This window comes from Sus scrofa, chromosome 1 (genome assembly GCF_054392235.1).
Source record: "Sus scrofa isolate SSC_HxYL_T2T_F1_AM1 chromosome 1, Sscrofa_HxYL_maternal_Yorkshire_Landrace_v2.0, whole genome shotgun sequence".
NCBI lineage: Eukaryota > Metazoa > Chordata > Mammalia > Artiodactyla > Suidae > Sus > Sus scrofa.
Window position 1 is genome coordinate 2330495 of NC_139383.1, and position 13227 is coordinate 2343721.

Consider the following 13227-nt stretch of genomic DNA (forward strand, 5'->3'; position numbering starts at 1 on the left):
ACACAGACACAGACACACACCACACCCACACCACACACACAATATACCACACACAAACACACCACACACCACACACACACACAGAACACACACCACACACACACACAGAACACACACACCACACCACACAAACCACACACACAACACACACCACACACACGCAACACACACACACGCAACACAACACACACACCACACCCACACCCACAGAACACACACAACATACCACACACACAACATACCACACACATAACACACCACACACACACCACACCACACACACACCACACACACAACACACCACACAGACACACACAACACACACCACACATACCACACACACCACACACACACCACCCCACACATACGCAACACAACACACACACCACGCACACAGAGAACACACACACACACCACACACACCACACACACCACACCACACAACACACACATACCACACACCACATACACACAATACACACACACACCACATATGCCACACACACCACACCCACACACACAGAACACACCCACCACACACACCCACCCACACAACACAACACCACCCACACAACACACACCACACACACCCACACGACACACACACGCGACACACACACACACACACAACACAACACACACACACCCCTGTGCATCTTACGTTACAGCAAAGTGTACTGAGGAGTACAGAACAAAGCACGTTCTGCCAGAGAACAAATCACGGCGCTGAGGGCAGAGTTTGAGAATATTTGTCAGTTTTTTGTGATGTGAAGCCCCAACGTGGTACAGGGGTTGTGGCTAAAGGTTTACCGTTAGTCTTCCAGATTTGAGATAAGGCTTAACATGGAAAGAAAAACCGGGGAGTTCCTGCTGTGGTGCGGTGGGTTAAGGATCCAGCATTGCTGCGGCTGTGGCGTAGGTTGCAGCTGCAGCTCAGATTTCGTCCCTGGCCTGGGAACGTCCATAGGGCACGGGTGCAGCCAAAAATAAGTAAGTAAGTAGAATTGGACTGGATCGTTCCTCGGTTCAGGGGTTGAGTTACCTGCTTTTTAGTCGACTTGCTCCCACTGATACCGAAAGAGAGGCTTCGCAGCGCTGCGTCCGGAGACCGGAAGGAGAGACCCGACCAGGCCTGCGCGGTGATTGTAGAGACTGGGGCCCAAGTCGCACTGATTCCAAGTAGTCCGTGGGCATCTGGAACTTCACGTTCTCCTGCAGCTTCTGGTTAGATACAGAAGCACAGCACCTGGGGAAGCAGAGGCCTCTCCAGTTTCCAGATGTCCTTCCCTTTGGGAGGTCACGGCGGTTCCGTGCACGGCCCTGAATTCGCTTTCAGCTGCGGTGAGTCAGAGGCGGAGGCGCAAGCTGACGGGTTTACTTGAGGAAAAGCCTTCTGGAGGATGACGAACGCACCCTGGAGAGCAGAGGGTGTGTTTACGCATCTGGGAATCCGGAGCCGGAGCCGCGGAGGCCTCGCACAGGCGTCAAGAACCGGCAGCCGTGGCCTCGTCCTTTGCTTTCTTCCCCGACATCCGAAGCCTCTTAGCCCGCCCGTGCCGCGGGCTCGTCACCCCGTTCAGTGGAGACCAGACTTTCCCGAGAAAAAGGCGGTAGAAAGACCAGCCGGGATTAGAAATGGATGTGCTTTGAGAGGCAGGGCGGGTCCCGAGCCACCTGAGTGGCCTCCTCCTCCCGGTCACGCATTTATCCTCACGTCCTCGCCCTGTCTTTCTCTCTGGCCACCTGGGCCATCGGTACCCAGCTTGTGGGCATCATCCCGTTACTCCCTGACCATAACCGGGACGGGTGGGTACGTGCACCCGTGTGGCCGTGTGAAGTAAGCGGTGACAGAGCCCCAGGTGGCAGGCGGGATGACGCCAGTCCCGGCTCCCGGCTCGCAGCCCAGACACAACCTGTCCCGCCTTTGCTGCTTTGCGGGCTGCGGACCGAGAAGCCCGGACTGTCTTCTTTTCTCCCCGTGAGCTACGTAATCCGCTCAGCTTAAGCCGCAGAACTTCATACGTTTCAATGCTGCGGTACCATGTATTGTTTCTGTCACTTCTTGCTCAGGACAACCAGTGGTGGGGACGTGGGCCGTTGCCTGTTGGGATAATGTGGTGAAAGTTGAAAATGTGAAGCGGTTGCTTTGGACAGCAAGCCGCGGTGGTGACGCCTTGGCGTCAGTCGACAGCTCGCCATCAGTCGAGCAGTAGCACCGGTCTGCCTGTGCCCCAGCTTACACTGCCGAGGGCACGTCTTTCCAGGCTTGGTCTGTAAGACATTCTCCAGCACCCTCTGGATCCTGGCTTTGTGCCAGAATCACAAGGCCGGAAAAATGGGAGCTTTGAGGAAGAGAGAGTCTTTTTTACCCCAAAGTTATTTCCTCAACATCCTAATCATGCACAGCCTCCTAGTGAAGGAGGGATTGGGTGTGGCTTTCCTTTTGAGAGATGGGAATTTTCTGCATGGAATCCAAGAACCTGTTCTTAAAACGCATTCAACTCCGTTATTGGACATCAAGTTTATTTTTTTGTTTTTTATTTTATTTATTTATTTTTAATTTATTTTTTTTGTCTTTTTGCCATTTCTTGGGCCGCTCCTGCGGCACATGGAGGTTCCCAGGCTAGGGGTCGAATCAGAGCTGTAGCCGCCAGCCTACGCCAGAGCCACAGCAACGCGGGATCCGAGCCGCGTCTGCAACCTACACCACAGCTCCCGGCAACGCCGGATCCTTAACCCACTGAGCAAGGGCAGGTATCAAACCTGCAACCTCATGGTTCCTAGTCGGATTCATTAACCACTGCACCACGACGGGAACTCCCTGGATATCAAGTTTAATCCTTTTATGTTTACGACAGAATTAGTCATGACAAAAATACACTGAGTTAAATTAGTTTTTTTCCAGATCCAATAAAGAACACAAACATTTTAATGAACTAAATATGAATTTCATTGTACATATGTAGATAGAATTACACCAGGGCATACTTTTCTTTTTTCTGTGGTTGTCTGGTATTAGCAAGAAAAATTCTCTTCTTTAAAGATAATGAGCAATAATAATAATGATGATGAGAATAATAATAATAAAGAAAATAACGAGATGATTCTTCAGTCTGCTCCTCAGTCTGAGTCCTCGTCACCTCTCTAAAACTACCCTCTCATAATTGCCCTTTTTATTAACACCTTTTTAAAAATTTTCTTTTATCGAAATATAGATTTACAATATTACGTTAATTTCTGCTGTACAGCACCAGGGCTAAGGTATACATACATAAATTATTTTTTGGCCACGCCCACAGCATATGGAAGTTCTTGGACCAGGAATAGAACCCAAGCCACAGTGGTGACCCCGAGTGGCTGCAGTGACAATGGTAGATCCCTAGCCCACTGTGCCGCAAGGGAACTCCTTTTTCTTTTTTTTTTTTTCTGCTTTTTTTAGGGCTGCATCCACAGCTTATGGATGTTCCCAGGCTAGGGGGTCCAATCGGAGCCACAGCTGCCAGCCTACACCACAGCCACAGCAACGCTGGATCTGAGCCACATCTTTGACCCACACCACAGCTCACAGCAATGCCAGATCCTTAACCCACTGAGCAAGGCCAGGGATTGAACCTGCAACCTCATGGTTCCTAGTCGGATTCGTTTCTGCTGTGCCACGATGGGAACGCCTGTACATTCTTTTAAATTCTCTTTTCCATGTGGTTTATCTCAGGATATTGAGTGTAGCTCCTTGTCTCATAAGTAGGACCTTGTTGTTAATCCATCCTGTATGTGACACCTTTATTCTACCTTCTTCCATCACTCTGAATGTGCCTGCGCTTTTGATAACCTGTCACATCAGTCAAGAGACTTGAATTCGTCTACTCTCTCTTCACCACACTCTACCTATAACGCGGCTTTGTCCCACACCACGCCTCTGAATATTATTTCTAGAAGGCTCCTGTTTACCTTTTTCTTAGTAAATCGTCAACATTTTCTCCGTAAGAATGATGCTGCATGTTGAAAACTGATTATTCTCTTATCCCTGAGCTGTGGCTCTCTGGGTGTGACAGAGCTGGGGCCTATCCTGCTGGCTGCTTTCCGGGAAGTCAGCTCCCCGTCTGGGTAGAAGATGACACCCCGACTTCAGTGTGACCCAGCACATTGTCTGCGATGACAGGTGTCGGTCAGGCCCCCGCTGCAAGGGCGATACCGGGTAGATGCTGGTGTTCGTTCCATTCTCCTGCTGCCTCTCCTCTCTGAGCACCCTCCAGGCTCAGCTTTCCTGGAGAATTTTCTTCTCCCCAAACACTAATTACAGATTTCTTGGACCTCGTTCTGTTTCGAGTGGAGCGTATCCATCTGAACGGCTATCGCCGTTCCACCAGTCACGTAATCTTTTAGTGTGTAATCTTTTAATTAGGGTTGAATCTTTTCGTGCTTTTGAGGAACGTCATGCACGGAGTTTCATCACTACCATTCGAGGCAGTTTATCGCAGTCGTGCAGACGAGCCCCTTGTAGGATGGGCTTCGGCCCCCCTCCTTCCCACGGGGCCGCTCTCCTGCTCCTCCCCGCGCTCTTGAGCAGGTGTGTGTCGTCTTAATTTCCAGTGACAGTTGTCACGGGGCTTTCCTTCCCCCCTGCTGAAGTGGTTGTCCCGTTGCCTGTGTGTCCTCCGTCATCCGGGGTCTCCAGGCCACACGGCCCGAGGCGGGTGGGCCACAGGTGGCACTGACACTTCATGTGCATCGCTGCTGGCATGCTCTCCAGAGAAGGGACAGCGCTTTACCAGAAGAGCTGACGGAGGCCTTTCTTTCTCCCTAGGCTGGCTTCCTTCCTTTTTTCCTTTTTTCTTCTCTTTCTTTTCGGCTTACGACAGAAGAAGTGTCTTGTCTCACAGTTCTGGAGGCTGAGGTCCATCGGCAGGGTGTGGCAGGGCTCGGGGGCGGGGGTGAACCCGTCAGGGGGGTCCTTCCTCGCTGCTCCCGGGCTCTCTGGTGGCTTTTCCTCCCGGGTTCCTGGCTGGTGGCTGCTCCCTCATCTCTGCGTCTGCAGTCACAGGGCGCCGTCCCCGTGTGGGTCATGCTGGATTAGGACCTTATCCAGAATTGATGACGTCTGTGAAGACCCAGATTCCAAATAAGGTCACAGTCCCTTATGGGGACGTGGGGCGTGTGCCTGACAGGTTACAGGCTCACCGACTCTTGGGCTGTTGTACTTCAGAAGTGGTTATGTGATGGTACAAAGCGGCTGCCGCCTCATTTTCTTTTTCTTTCCTTTTTTTTTTTTTTTGTCTTTTTAGGGCTGCACGTGAGGCACATGGAGGTTCCCAGGCTAGGGGTGGAATCGGAGATACACCTGCCAGCCACAGCCACAGCCACACAGGATCCAAGCTACATCTGTGACCTACACCACAGCTCACAGCAGCGCCAGATCCTTAACCCACAGAGCAAGGCCAGGGATCGAACCCGCGTCCTCGTGAACATGAGTCGGGTTCATTACCACTGAGCCATGTTTCCTGGTTGCTCTTAGTGAGGTGAGGATACCCCGTATACTTCCCCGTCACAGAAGCGTCTCTTGCTCCAAATGGTTTTCATCATTTTCCTGTTTTCCGTTGGGGCCTCTTCTCATTGGTCTGTCCATTAGCTGTGTGATTATCTCTATTGATGCAGAAAAGCATTTGCTCAAATCTCAGCATATATGTTTGATAAAAATTTTAATTGTTTATTGTAGGCAGTACCATCAGTCTGCTACTGATTTTCAAGCCGACTTTATATCCCTCCATACTTTCGAACGTTTATTAGTTTTAATGAAACTAATTTCATTGTCTCTTCTGTTGGGATTTCTGTGGCTGGGATGACGCATGTGCCAATGATGGAATTCTCTCATCTTCCCCTCGCCCCGCCCCTGCCCTCGCCCCGCCCCGCCCCTCGCCCGCCCCCTCCTTGGATCTCACCACTTCCGTGAGGAGCTTTGCTGCCAGTCGTGACGTTGTTGGGGCTCTTTGCTTCTGATTTTAGATTCTCTTCGCTAAGCGCGATGTTTGCGGATTGTTTCGGGAATGCGGTCTTTACCACGTTGAAGACATTTTCCTCCTAGTTTCCTGGAAGCGCTTAGGTGGAGGGTGGCGATGTGCTCAGTTCCTTCAGGGTCTCAGTGGCCCAGATAGCGGCAGCAACCCGTGTCAGGAGGGTGGGCGGCGGTGGAGACAAAGAAAAGCGGGTAATTTGAGAACCACTCAAAGGGAGATAGATGGGACTTCTTTGAAGATTGATGGGCTTCAGTAGTATACACCAACTGATGAGAAGCTAATATGGTTTGAGTATATGAGTTATAAGTCCATGTGTCCACACCACAGCTGGAGTCGAAGTTAGTGAGTCGTTGAACAAATGAGATATTTTACCTTTGACGTTTTCACTAACGGATTGGCAGTACAGGTGTGTAACTGTAAAGTCACACGTGTTTCTGATTAACCTTGCCCTGTGCAACATCAGCCCCTGAAAAAAGCACGGATTGGCGGAGATAGCGTGGGGATAGAACGCTCAAAACCTTGGAAATTTTGTCGCCAGAGCACTAACCCCAAACCCCCCGATCCTAACGAAAGGTCCTTGTGTAGAAAAAGCCTGTGGAATACCTGACGAATCAAGTCCGCTGCAGGTCCTGCCGAGCTTTACTGTGAGAAAGAGAGCAGGTCAGCCTGCGGAAGACGTGAGACGGCTGGGGTGGCTGGCCTTGGACACGAGGACAGAGCTGGACGGCAGCCATCGATGCCAGCGACAGGCGTTCTGGACCATTGTCAGTGCTCGCTCTTTGGACAAAGACCCAGGAGACCCCTTCAGGCCTGGACACGTGACCAGACAGGTCTAAGAGGGACCACCTGGGGTCAGAAGAGCAGCCTGTGTCCTGCCCTGATGTGCTGGTTTCCGTGTTCAGCGCGGCGATGCGGCGTGCGCACGCGTGTGTGGGGCGGAGACACCTGCCCACGTCCCCTGGAGCGTTTATTTACTCCATTTCACACCCGGTCCGTCCCAACTCCGTGGTTTTTGTAAAGCGTGCCCCCTAGCACCACACCCGGCTGCGAGTCACTGGCAGGTGAACTGTCCAGACGTCGTTTCCGTGGACAGCCGGTGGTGGGAGATGCGAGCCATCTGCACATGCTCTGGATGAAGCAGCTGACCTTGAACCCCTTGGCTGCGTGCCTTATGTTACCTGCACCTGCTCACGGCCCTTCTGTCTAAAGATTTTTCCTGTAAGTGTCGGGCCATTGAAGTATCTGTCACGTGTGGTCTAACTGAACTTATCCTAATTACTGGGGAGTTGAGGCCATTCTTTTCCAGATGCTACACTCATCTCTTCTACAAAATCAAATTCAACTCCTTAATTGTCTGTGAGCCAATTTCTTCCAAAAAATGAAAATAATATCCAGAATTCATTTATGTTCTTCCGAAGGCAGCAGTTAGAGGCATTGAACGTCAACCCCTAACACAAATGTTGCCTGAGGAAGCAAGACGAAGCGCTTCCGTTTTTTAATCAGTTATGTTTCATATTCTCATCATTTATCTCATTCTGCTTTTGTTTCTCTCAAGTGGAAAATGAACACCTTAAAGCAGAGAGGTGCGCGTGAGGTTAATTGAATGGCAGGAAAGAGTGCGGAAGCTGCTAGCTTCTCTGAATTGTAATCCCTGCCAGTAAAGCTTTGCATTCTTCTCGACAAAACCTTGGTTCTTTGAGTGCTGTGCATCGCCTTTTCTTCTTCTTGGTATTTCTTCCATGAAGAAATTTTGAGCAACCAAGAGGAATGCTTGAGAAGAAAAGATGTGTTTTTTCGGACGCAGAGTCTGCACAGCGTCGAGCTCCTGATGGGAGCCTTTCTCGTGTGACACGCGGTCGACCCGTGTTAGCTCTCCTTGCAGACTCACTCCCCTTCAAGGCCGTGTCTTTGATTCATGCGGCAGCTCGGGAAAATTGTGTCCTCTGCGTTCTTGGAAAGTGAACAGGGCATCCTTGGACCTAGAGCTGGTCTCGGCTCCTGTGAATTGAGCCTTGCGTGTAAGGGAGGACGTTAGACCAAACGAAGCTGTCCCTCTCCCTGGGGACTCGCCTCTCATGGGGCCTAAGGGGCCCAGAAAGACAGTTACGGTGTGTCCGGTTTTCCTGTGATGACCTCATGGCCATCTGTGTAGCCACCGGCATCCAGCGGTGCCTGAGCATTTCGTGGGGACCCGACGTCAAGTGGGAACAGAGATGTGACATCACCCATTTCCTCGGCGAGATGCGTCCCAGTTAGGAAGCGACCAGCTGCGACCACTCCAGCAGATTCAGACTGTGACCAGAGTCCCCAGGCCAGACGGCGCTGTGTGCGTTGGCCCCCAACCCAAGGCCTGTGGCTGAAGGAAACCCCTGGGTCGCCGAGGGGAGCTTGAAGGAGGAGGTGGGAAGACGAGTCCTGAGCCCCCGGGGGCGTGTCTCACGAAGGAGGCAGGGGGCACAGGCTGGGGACAGGCGGGGGGACAGGCCGAGGAAACATCTCCCGGGAGGCCTTCTCGGGGCAGTCACACTGGGCCCGCACGTGTGCCCGATGGGAAGGAGGAGGGAGTTATTGTCAAGAATCCAACCTGGTCCCGCAGGTGGCTTCCTGGGGGCAGTTTGGACGCAGGCCCGCAAACCCCTCGTCACAGCATCCGTGGGGATCAGCCCAACGTAGGAAAAAGGCATTTTCTTTCTTTCTTTCTTTCTTTTCGGCCGCCCCTGCAGCACGCGGAGGTTCCCAGGTCGGGAGCCAGCTGGCACCGCAGCAGTGATGACATCAGGTCCTTAACCGCTGGGTCCTGGGGAGCTGTGCAAAGGGCGTTTCAAACGTGGGCGGTGTCTCGTGCTGTGCCCGGAACAGTGAAAGCTCGCTGATGACTGCGCTGCGACCATGACATCGTGCCAGCCACACATCTTCAGCACGGGTCCACGTGGGTCCACGGCAGCATACGAAGCAGGTGGGGCGGGGCGCTTGTGCCCATTTGTAAGATGAGGCAGTTACGCTGCCCGCCCTCCCCATTAGCCTGTCAAGGTCGCAGGGCTAGTGAGCGGCACCGCCAAGGCTCAGAGAGCTGTTCTCGGGCGCTGAGCGCTCTTGTTTTGGGGGAGCACAGGGTAAAAGGAACAGAGAGAAACCACGCAAAACCTCTCTTTGGAAGCTCAGCGTGGGTCCAGGGCCCTGGCCCGGACAAGCCTCCTCATGGATGACGCGTGTATTTCAACATGTGACTGCGAAACTGAACGTATCAGGAGGACCAGCTGAGGTCCTGGCTCCAAACAGCTGGAGGCTGTGAGCGCGTCGGCGGGGACGAGCCCAGGACCGTCCACAGGACACAAAAGAGAGTGCGCACGCGTCTGTGAGAGAACCAGTGACGGGCTGGTGCGGGGCCGTCTCAACTGACCCCGTTTACGTCGGCAGACAGCTTGTTCAGAAGATTCAGGAAAGTCTTTGACAAGGGGCAGGATGGAGTGACCGCCCTGCAAGCTGCCCAGCGCGGGCACGTCCTCTGTCCCTTTGTCCCTTCACCCCTCGGGGGACAGCCTGCTGGTCTCTGTGACCTCGCCCACGCTCACACCCTGGGCCCCCACCCCTCCCGAACCCCAGCCTTTGAACGTGCGTCTCCCACTCACCCTTCCCTGGCTCCTGGAATGCTTCTCCCGTCCTCCTGCTCTGCCCATGAGCTGGCAGCCCCGGGACACCTCCTTCCTTTGGGGTCCTCTGCAGGGGAGGCCCTTTGTCCTTGCAGCCTTTTGTCCTCGTCAGGCCTTCGACTGACTGGCCGAGGTCCACCCCCAGCAGGGAGGGCAGTCTGCTTTACTCGGTCATTCAAAGGCCAGTCTCACACAGCGCATCCCCACGGCCACACCCAGAATAGGGTTTGACCGGATTCTGGGCTTCCTGTGGCCCAGTCAAGGTGACACGTAACACTGACCGTTGCGGGTGAGCAAAGGATAGGATGTTTGAAGGAAGAATGGAGACGGAGCTGTTTGTGTTGCTGGCCGATTCGGAGTCGCTTGCTCCGCGGGGACCAGCGTTGGAGGAAAGCCCTCTAGTCAAACCCCTTGGTGGCCTCGTTGCACCCAGACCAGGACCTAAGGTTTTGCAGAGGAAGGCAGCCACCCTCCTCACGGGGCCGCGTCTCACGGCCGTTGAGTTCACCAGGCTCCCTCAGGTGCGGGCGGTTTGCCCGGGCTTGGCCGTGTTGGGGTCTGTGTGTGCTGGGGCTCTGTGTCCTTGGTGTAAGCGGCTCTTCCTTCGTGGCCTGGACAACTCCTACCGCATCTTTGGGTCACACTTTCCTGGGAACTCCGCGTCCCTCCAGCCTGGACCAAGGCTTCCTATTCCCATCCCCACAAGAGCCACACGTGCTCCGTTAACTACGTCACTGATGGGTCAGAGGCCGACCCCGTCCCCAAGGCCAGCTCCAGGAAGCCGGCGCTTCCCCTGTGCACCGCTGCTTCTCCAGAGTTTATTCCATAGCCTTGGGGATTCCTACTTATTTCTTTAGGAAGTGGTATTTCGAGGAGAACTGTGTAAACACAGGACGTACTGGTCACATTGGTAGCTAAAACCAAGCTGGGAGGAATGGTAAATTCATTAGACGATGAGAGCATCCAGAACATTCTCTCCTGGTGTTTCAGTTGCTGGCGGGAACGTACCTCAAAGCTGTGATTTGCTGGGTGACTTGGCACGTTAATGTGAATTAATCCATGGTATATTCTATCTCGATAGAGTCATTCTTCTCAGAAATATTACTGCACTATTAAACAATTCTCATTATCTTAAATTTGCAGGTGTAACCTTAGACATACATGCACATGCATTTCACTTGAGAAGCCTTTGCTGAGCAGGTAGGGCTGTGCGATCAGAGCGACCACTGTCACCAGCAGGGCCCAGGGAGTGTATAAAAGGGGCCATCCTATCACATATTTTAAAACATTTAAAAGTTGTAAATAAAACATATTATCTCTGAGTTCCCGTTGTGGCACATCAGGTTATGGAGCCGATGTAGTCTCTGTGAGGATTTGGGTTCAATCCCTGGCCTCACTCAGTGGATTAAGAATCTGGTGTTGCCGTGCGCTGTGGTGTAGGTCGCAGATGCAGCTCGGATCCTGTGTTGCTGTGGCTGTGGTGTAGGCCGGCAGCTGCAGCTCTGATTGGACCTCTAGCCTGGGAACCTCCATATGCTGCAGGTGCAGCTGGAAAAGACCGAAAAAAAATGATCTCTTCCTACCCCAACAAGTACAGTTGCCAAACACCAAAGTTTTTTTTTTTTAAGTAAATGTTAACTATGGTTTAACTATGATTGAAAATCAATAAAATACCCATGACTAAATTTAATTATTCTTGCTCATATCTCAGTATTGACCGGCCAGTGATAGCTGGATGAGTAATAAAATTATAGCATACATACTGTACAAAATGTTATTCCATATATTTTTTCTTCCCTTACATTCAGCAGAATTAACGAATTACGCCGTTATAATCAGGTTTGTCACCTGCGCTGTGTTTTGTGAACAGTAATGCCAAATTGGAAGACCTTTCTTGTGTCAGTGTAGTTAATTTTTTATTCATTTAATTTTAGAAGAATTTAACTCTGCCAAAAGCAACTGAAATTGTTGATAAAAATTCTTTAAGGAGTACTTAGATTCAGATGTCAACTGTGAAATTTTGCACATCATGCTCAAATTTTGTTATGAAGTCCCAGAACTTGTTATTGTTATCAGAGAAATTTGACAGAACTTGGTATTTTGTCGTATGAGTCGATGTCACTCATTTGCTCTCTTCGCCGTTCCTCTTTGAGCACCTGGTCCTGTGAGTGGAGATTAAAGAGTCAGTAGCGTGTGGACAGGTGTTTAGGGCCACAGGTGCACAGTGAAGTGTGCTGCTAGTTTAATATCCTTCAGGTCCTCAGCCTCACAGGGGCTCCCGAGCGCCTCCTAAACCGTGAGCTGGGGCATGACGGGAAGCGGGAAGGGACACGGACAGGCCGTGCAAGGGACACGAACAGGCAGAATAGCTGCGTCCACACTGAGAAGGGTCCGGGCTCCCCTTCTCCTGGCTCCGCTGCCCAGCCCGCACCCTCAGCCGCCGCCTGTCCGTCCCCCTGGCTTGGTGTTCACCCGCACAGCATCCTCTTCCTGAGTCTGGAACAGCATTCTTGCATCTGAACAGAGCTGGTCAGGACCTCGACCCTTCAGGGTTTGGCTGTGCGGTGATTGGGCTCCCCAGGGCACAGGTCCATGGCAGGACCCCCTGTCTTGGGTCTGGGGGCGCTGCTGTGTTTGGAATTTCCTTGCCTGCTGGGCGTCCGGAGGCTCCATCCAGCAGGTGGTGGTGAGGTTTCTGGAGCTCAGGAGATGTCGCCTAGAGACCCACTTGGACCCAGCCATCTGTGCAGGATGATGAGCGCTGTGGGCAGAAGCAAACCCTGGTCTCCTGGGTTCTGGCATTGCGGCCTCGGTGGCAACACCCAGTGGTGTCCCTGTCAGTTACCCTGGCCGCACACGTTGCAGAACATGGGAGCTGCCGGCTCACGACTCCAGACGTGGCTGTGGCAGCTTCAAATATCTTTTCATCTGCTCAGGAACTGCGTCCCCAGCTCTAAGGTGTGACCAGAAGTGTCAGCCCAGTGCAGCAAGTCACTGAGTGTGTGGTTATCACGACGGCGACGTCACTGCTTTAGAAGAGCCTGAGTGGACAGAGGGGTGGTTCCCAATGACGGGGAAAATCAACATACAAGCCTCCTGCTCTTCTGTGACCCAAGTGACACACGAAGAAGCAAACAGGTGGTTTCCGTGGAGGTGAAACCATCCACCCAATGGAATTCTTTCCTTCGCTCCAGTCTCTGTGGCAGACGGACCACGTGGGCAGGAGTGGGCATCGGGGCGGGCATCGGGGAGGGCCCGGGTTCACGAGCACAGAGAAGGTCTGTCTTCTTGTTAAAGAAGTTCCCGCTGAAGGGCCAGTTCAGGTAACGTGCGACGAGACGGTCATGCACGTTGTCATCCGGCGGGATGGCGAGGGCCGAAATCAGCGTGGGAGGGTGGCAGAGCCTGGGACCAAGGGCACGTAAACGGAGGCCCCATCACTCAGCAAACCAGGCGGGGAACCTTTGGCTTGAGCGGTGACTGCCAGAGCCTGATGCCTGGAATTTGGTTTGTCTGAAGTGCTTTTATTTTTTTGCCTTTTCCCCAAAAGGGCTCACACCAGTTAA

The 13227-nt window shown here is 52.6% G+C and overlaps 1 protein-coding gene across 8 annotated transcripts in view; it reads left to right on the forward strand.

Annotated features, from left to right (window-relative positions):
* RPS6KA2 (ribosomal protein S6 kinase A2) overlaps positions 1–13227 on the forward strand; it is a 319578-nt gene that overhangs the window by 103865 nt on the left and 202486 nt on the right. The gene's annotated exons all lie outside the window — the stretch shown is intronic.